Source organism: Mercenaria mercenaria, chromosome 5 (assembly GCF_021730395.1).
Source record: "Mercenaria mercenaria strain notata chromosome 5, MADL_Memer_1, whole genome shotgun sequence".
NCBI classification, from domain to species: Eukaryota; Metazoa; Mollusca; class Bivalvia; order Venerida; family Veneridae; genus Mercenaria; species Mercenaria mercenaria.
Genome location: NC_069365.1, coordinates 37,309,636 through 37,318,380, shown reverse-complemented (window position 1 = coordinate 37,318,380; position 8,745 = coordinate 37,309,636).

Genomic DNA, 8,745 nt, shown 5'->3' with positions numbered 1-8,745 from the left:
TCTACTGTTGCGTTATAGTTTATGCACTCTATATAAAGATACAACATGTATAAAAATCTTGCAACATTACGTATGATTTTTTTATGCTTCATGCGAGGATAGGAGGATACTATCTTTATCAAATTAACACATGATGTCACTTAATCGCATATAATATATCATGTTTCTTGGACTATCATATGTCTGCTATGTTTAGGCCTTCTAAACGATGCGTCAGTATTACTTGTAAAAGTGATTGATAGACATGTTCTGTAAGATAATGTTTCTCCTTAATTATAGTGTTTATCTCTAGATTGCCAACTTAGAAAGAAATACACAAAGGGCAATAAAGGGCTGTATAGCTATGTATTGTAAACCGTACGTTTAATTTTACTGTAATGCTTTATCTATACTACTAACTTAAAATATCCTTCATTTGTACACTGACTATCATGTTCGAAGTGCATCAACCTGATATCGAAATTGTACTGTGAAATGTATTTTTATTACAAATTGTATTGGTTTGGCATGCTCCATTTGACCAGTTGACAACGAAGAAAAGGAATGAAGTTCCATTTACCTTTTATAATGCCCCTCTACACATTGATTAAACCAACATACCACATATATACCACGAATTATTATTCAACTTTACAATATTACACACTGTATTAGACCAATTGCAAACATCATATGAAACAGACAGAGCTAATACAAAACGTAACTGAGCCAATATGAGAAAAACAGGGCCAATACGAGAAAAACAGGGCCAATACGGAATTCAAGCATTTTGATTGGTTCAAAAGAGAGGGCCAATATGGAGAAGGCACTTCCGTTAGATTTTTAAATGACGCCATTTTGTTTTACATCAGAGTTATAGATAATATTTTTTCTTTCACATTTTGACAAAAAATCATCTAACATGTTCATGTAATAACCAAGTATAACTGAGCGGGGTGTACGTCTTCATAGATTACAACAATACTTCCGCTTATTCGGTACTGTCTAAAATGCAAGTGTTTCCTGTCAGAAATTCTGGCAGGTGTCAATGAAAATAATGAGAAAACACGGAAACTCAGAGTAATTAAAAGGGTGAGACTTATCTTTAACAGACATTTTAATAGTGTGGACTATTTGTGCAATGATAAATAGCGATTCAAATGCTGGAAAATGGATGAATAAATTGGCGAACAAGAGTGTCAGTTGTGAACTGCAAACAAAAATTAAACGAGGGAGTGTATAATGTGTGCTTGGTTGGTTGTATTATCTTGATCAACACATATGTGTACAATTTTGTGTCTCGTTGCCTGCAGCCTAACAGGAAATGACTTTTAAAGCAGTTTTATCACAGTTCAAATGATAAGATAACTCACTAAAGAAAATAAATAGGAATTCAAAAAGTAAGGTAAGTTCTAGTTACTCTTGATTATGTCACATCAAAAATATCTCTCAAAATTATTCTCAAATACCTACATACATGATACAACCCATTCTGTTTTATCGGCTAAAATGATTAAGATTTCTAAAATAAATCTAAACAATTTGTCAAGATTTTTCACCATAAGGTAACTAACTGAGTTTTTGTACTGTTAACGCCTAACAGTCGAAAGTTGAATAATAATATTATCATTAATCAAGCGATTTCATATTGGCCTAGTTATTTGTCCTCGGGCAGTCGTATTGGCCCTCGGCCTATGGCCTCGGGCCAATACGACAACCCTTGGACAAATAACAAGGCCAATATGAAATTGCTTGATTAATAACATTATAATATAACTGACGATGTCCGGACGCTTTTCGTCGGAATACGCCTTAAGGGCTTATCCATGAAGAACGGGAAAATATAATTTTTTTCTCGTAGACAAATTATAATTGAACACTTTAATATCAAATATTTTGACAGAAAAAATGTTCGAGAAATTCAAAATTAAAGCATTGTACTGTTGACAGATTTACTATTTCTTACAAATACATGTACTTTGATTCGAAAAATTCTCAGTTATTCCGTCAAAAATAAAACTAATTCGACAACATAGTACTTGAGTATTTTAATTTTATATGAAAGTACGGAAAAGTGGTATATGAGCTCGGGTATAACATTTATAAGCTGATTACCATACCTTCATCATAAACTGGCTTACATTGAAAACAAATAATATTGACGGACTTCAGTAACGTTCCAAGAAAACGACGTACTGCTATTGAATCCATCGCTCGTGTGATACCACGTCTGTTTACAGACATAATGACAGATGCTAGTCAAGTAAGGAGTTTCCTTAGAAACGTATAAAGGCACTGAATTCCTGATTTAGGCTTTACAATGATTTTCCTTTAAAATTGAAGCTGGTCATATTATGAAAAATAGCATATGAGTTTTTGTTTCTAAACTATCTTAAAAATGCCAAATCAAGTACAAAATTATGCCCGAGTTTGGCATTGAACCAGGGCCCCCGCGGCAATAAAACTTCCCGCAGTCTTGACCAATTCACCACGGAGGAATATGTATTTAACGATCGTTAATTATACATATTTATAACTAAGACAGTTTACCTTGAGTAAAACAGTTTGCTTTGCTTTGCAATTTTCAATGTAAAAATTAGTAGAACAAGTAATTCTCACGTGTTTCAGTAACATACTGTCTATCAGTAATTAAGTTTCAAAGCTTTCTTAAGAAATATAACATTAATTTCCCGATACCTAAAAATGTTTCTTTTTTGTTGTCGTATGATCTGGAGGCCAGTGCTTAAAAGGCGTGTTTATACTATAATAACGGGGCAAAGGTGCGGAAAAGTGTACGGTTCATCAAATAAACACTGTAGAAATCAACATTCAAAGAAGGAGTTCCTGGAGACCCTCTAGGAAAGCTTTAAGTCGGATATAGGAAACGTTTACTATTACCGTACCAAAAACATTGTGTTAATGTCGAAATCATAAACATATTTTCCTATAAGTAGATAAAATGTAGGCTGTCTTTCAGCTGGCAATAAAATTTTATTCAATCGTGCTATGCACTCTGTTTATAACGCATCAAAACTCACTCCTTAACATCTTTGTCATTTCTTTATTTGAGTGCATATGGCCATGTTTCAGGTTCGAGCGCACGTTTTGGTAGAATCAGTGACATTCCGTGTGACAGTTGTAAGACCTCTTCAAATGTTCGATAATGATTAGAATTCGGCGACATTGACTAATCGGCCACGAAGGTCCCTTCTCTATTACTCGATCAACTGAATCGGTTACTCTTGGAATATCAATCTTGACAGACTAAGTTGCTGTGTATGAATTTCGTTGGTCTCTTTTTGCATAAGATGTACTGATTAAATAGAGCAAGTGTTTGACATTTTGACAGATATATTGTCATTGCAGAGCGTTTTGTCTGGAAGCTTCTACAATGACGGGCATAATCTGTTTCATACATCACTGACTACTTTCAATATTAGTAGATAATAAAATCAACTTTCGCTGCTGTTTTCAGTCTGTTGTCTGGGTTATAATTTTCCTAACATTCAGGGAAATCTGGTTTATATAACTCTGACCTCTTTAATGATCTATTTTCAAACTTTATTCGTATGTAAATGTGTATACAGAGATCTTTCATTCCATAGACCTTATTTTCTATACGCTTTTACTGGTTATGAAATGAAATAATAATTCTATTTGTATGAATGATAATATTTTTTAAAAGCATCCCTTGGTAGCATAGAATACAACGAAACAACATAATAGCAGATTTGGTTTGACTGAGCCGATCTGTTTATAAGGCGCAATGAATGGTGCAACACCTTTTGCACCCAAAAGTACCGGCTAAAGCAGATCTCCATCTTAGTCGTTAAGAAACTGGTATGACTGAATTCAAATACAAAAAAAAAAAAAAAATGTAGAATAAGTCTACCACAAATAAACACTAAGTCTTGGATTAAAATGTTTGCTGACAGTTTTTTAAAAAAAAACAACACACACAACATATTTCAAATAAAAGAATTATAAGGTATTATAATGTTTTGAAGGCGTTTTCTAATGATGAAATCTTATAGAAAACATTTTGCTGTCTTGTGTTTGATTGTAGACACACCATAGTAACCGTGATTCCTGTTGGAAATACCTGTTAGCTGACCGGAGTTGCTTTATCAGAAAACTTAAATTGAAATAACATTGAAGTACAAATCCCCGTGACTTTGCCATGTATCCAATTGACGGAAGCCAGTACAAAAGTTATGAACAAACAGCATAAAAGTTAAAAACTGGTAAAATCTAAGGTTACCTCACTGGAAACCCACTGAAAGTACATTTACTTTATGAAATGCTAAAGATTGAGAAAAAATCTACATGTGATCTGCTGATTATCGAGTGATTTTTTTTACCAATCTCAGAACTTCAGCGTGTTATGGACCTTTTTGAGTACAATTTTAATGAATCTACCGGGAGATTTTAGGAATAGTTAACAAACAGTTTAGACCAAGGTTTAAACATCGGTACTTTTAGTCTTGATTGTAGACAAAAGATTGCTGTGCTGCTGAGATGCTTATTTGACACAATATTCTTGCAAATAGAGTTGTTGTTTCATACAGAATTCAAAAGACTTATCAACTCTAATTACAGACATGGGATAGCATTTCTCTTGAACGAAAACTATACGTTCAATAAGAATGTTTATTTTTTACAAACAGAATAGTAAGGAACATAATTCGAATTACTGAGATTAGTTATCCCTAAAAGTTTTTGTCTAATTTCTGTTTTTAAAGTATATTTTTGTAAAAGGTATGGACGCATCTTTATAATAATATTATACTGTAATATTTTGACCACAACACATCGCCACAAATCACTGTTCTATAGTTTCCTGCAAGAATTAACCAATTCTTTGCAACGCAACATATATTAAAGCATATAAAGACGTAAGTAATTTAATTTGCGTCACCTATCACACCCATACCATCGTCTTTATCGGATATATTCGTAGAAAATACATCGATAATCCAAAACTAAAAATAAAAGAAAAAGGTAAGAAACGCTACATTACAGAACGCAGTGACTTACTTTTTTGACAACCATGTGGGACTCAAATATTAGTTTTAAAAGGAATTGCATAGGTCACGCTAGAAAGCATATTAGAAACATCGACCTTCTCACGAAACCGCTAATTGCTTTACATATATTTATAATTTTCTCAGAAATACGGACGTTTATTTGCACAATCATGCAAAGTTATATCATGTTAAGTATCAGCATATAATTATACTAACGTATTTGCGATTTAATTCCAGAAAATTGACTTGTGCATTCTTTCTAATTATTTTTGGCTATTATGGTCAAGTTTAAAACTATATTTACATCGTAACTTTGGTACCGGTATTAGCCGGGTAAAAATCTTCATTGAAGGTTTGCCAGGAACCATTCTCGTGCGGTACCTGTCCCATTATTTCTCTTCCATTGTTAGTTTTATCTTTGTTTTCCCATTGCTTTTCTTTTTCTGTGTATTTATATGCAAATGCAAATATTTTACAAGTTTATGAATACACTTCTGTAAGGTTTCGTTTTGTTTTGTTTTTGGGTGTGTGTGTTTGGGGGCGGGGGGGGGGGGGGGGGGGTAGCGATCTTCAAACAAGGCCATTGGATCTATTGGATAGCCATTCATGTTTTTTATATAAAAAAGTTTCATTTATGTTAACGGAAGTATAATTGCCCTAAAATATCTTTGTTTCACACAATTTTACAAGACTGTCTTTTTGTTATGAAGTTTAATGGTTATTGTTGTCACACGTGCAAAAAGGAATAATCCGACAGTATTGGTTCACTTTGTTGCCACATTTGTCTAGACTTATCGGCATGTAAATGCAAATGATACACGAAATTATTCGTCTAGAAATAATAGATTGTCATATTTTGTATTCCATCATACTTACGTTTCAGACGTAAACAACCTGATACAGACCTGATATAAAACGTTGATTTAGTAGAATATTTCGTCGTAATTGATTTACATAGAGTATTGAACTTTGGCTGTTATGTTAGCATTACCTTATTTAATACCAGTTTTAATGTTATGTTAAATATATTATTATCATCAAGTGTTGTTTGATTGGTTAAATTGACCATTACCATATAATTAAAATACCTTTTCACTTTTTTGCTTAATGACATTTCAGTTACATGCTGAGGATTTATTTAAACTTCCAGGAAGTAATCGTTCACAGTGAATGTATAAAAACATTGTAAATGGTCGGTTCAATATAAAAATCCAATTCATGAATTATTGTAAACAAAACTATTCTGTACAAGGTTTAAATATACATACTAATTCAGGTGAAGGGAAAGTATCAGTATTATAATAATTGGATACAAATTTTCAATGATAGCCCTAACATCGAAAGTTCTACAAAAACACCATTTAATTAAGGTAGTGCAGTTTTAATCAATATATCTTTTAAATTAAATGCAGCTGATGCCAGCTTTATTTCTGATATATGGCTGGCGATTGCACGGGTAGCACTGTGGAAAGATAACAGTGTGTGATATTACAAATGACTATGCTTTTTATAGTTTATGTCGAATATAATTCTTTCATTATGAGATAAAACAGATAAAATGGACAAGGATAAAGATAAAATAAAAAAAGCCATCTCCAAGAAGGCTTCTCAAAAAATGGTCCTACAATACGTATATATCGATTTGAAGACGATGCGTGTCTATATAAAAGACAAAGAAATGATAAAACCACTAGACGATAATGTCATTAAAAGAACTCATAAAGGCCCAAAGTGCAAGGGTCAGCGACAGTGTGAATAAACATTACCCTTAACCTTTAAATGAAATAGTTCTATTTGTATTTTGTTGCTTGACTGAATTTCTGCTCTGTTGCAGTTAACAATGGGTGTTTCGGAACAAATTCCAACTATTTCAAATGCATCATTCTCGAAAGAAAAATATTCAAAATTTTGTTTCTAATGATTCAGCCTTTTATTATTTTCTTTTTTTAAAATAAGGATATTGATTGCTTTTTTATCAGAAAAATTATATATATAGGTCCAGCTTTTTTAATTTCATTTTACTTCAGTCGTAAATAAACCATACAACTGACTGAACAGATATTGCATATCAGAAAAATATTAATTCGAACACTCGACTTTGACACGAACGACCTATTAAGTATCTATTGCGCATTTAACAGTGGTGTTCCCGAATCTTTGTAACTGAATTCAGTTTGTCTTTAGACGTAGATTTGGGCACGCCTTACTATATTCTACTCCTTTATTGACAATGTACCACACCAAACGCTTTTCTTCAGCTGTATGTAAAAGTGCGCTCATCATCCAGTGGTATTGAGTTGGCCTCAAATCGTTTGACAATGTGTGCAATGGGAGATTATCCCATTAATCAAGATATTACTTCCCATACATTCACTTATGTTTGCAAAGTTCTTTGAAGGCTTTGGACATATTTTACATTTATTTAGAAATCCTCTCAAGTGTCTTCATGATTATCAAATGTGAAGTCAAGAAGCTAACGAAAACATTTTTGCAGCTGAAGTTACAATCGCAAATGCTCATTTATTAGTTTCAAGAACTTAAGATAATCAGATGTTTCTCCTGTTAAACCAATTGTGTCTTTGACGCCCAAAAATAAATATAACTTCAGCACTTGCTAATAAATCCTGCAAAATTTCTTCAGCTTCCTCAATATCCAGCTGGCGTCATGCAATTTGCAATAAAACTACTGTAACAAGGTATTCAGGAAACATTAAAATTTTATAAATCAGAAAGATAACGAAAGCCAGACCAAAAGTTTTCTAATCAGCGATTAAAATTTATTTCTAAACGAGAACAGTAACACACTCTTTAGTTGTTTGGAAAGTGGGGCCACTTTTTATTTTGCATCTTTGATACATAAATCACAAGATCTGTTTCTGTCGAGAAGAGAACGACAAAAAACGATCATATCCGAAAATTTATTAAAAATGCCGTCATTAATATATTTGAACAGGATGAAACCTATTGTTAAACGAAAAGTAGATATAGAAGGATACATGTCACAATGTATATTTCAGCTTTGACATGATTACAGAATGTATTTCCATAGAAATGTTCTTCTTTATGTTTAGATACACAAACGAAACACGCATTCAGTACTCGAAATCCTTTGCTGGATACTTATTATAATAGAATTATTAAGGCAAAATTCAAGTAAGATTTATGTTTCGCAAACCAATATAAATACAAGTTATTAAATCAGAGGTTTTACAAAAGTAGGACAGACATTTCCACACGAGAGCATATGATTTAAAATTGAACCATTAGACGAGTATTGTAAAGAGCGAAAACATATATATCAATGTTTTTTTTTGTAAACAAAGCCAAACCCGCCGGAATCATTGACGTTTTTATTTGTTTGTTTGTTTGTTTTGGGTTTTTCAACTTTGATACATAAATCACAAAGAATAAATCCGTTTAGAAAGAAATCGCTATCAATGTCTACTTTGTATTCAAAACACTACTATATATGATTGCAAAAGTTAATACACATTACCTATTAAATACATTTGGTGCTGGCTGAATTGTTTCTTTGCGTCACAAAACTCATCCTTCTATGGCTCATCGCAAGAGAGAACTGGTTACGGTATTATAAGCCATAGTAATTTTAGTATTTGTTTCTATTTGATTCGTCAAATCGTTTATAGGGTCCTTTTTGACGTTGTCTAAAAATGTCAGTGTTATGCCTCGGATGTCAGATACCTGTATTTCCGTATTTGAGAGCTGCAGACCCAGGCAT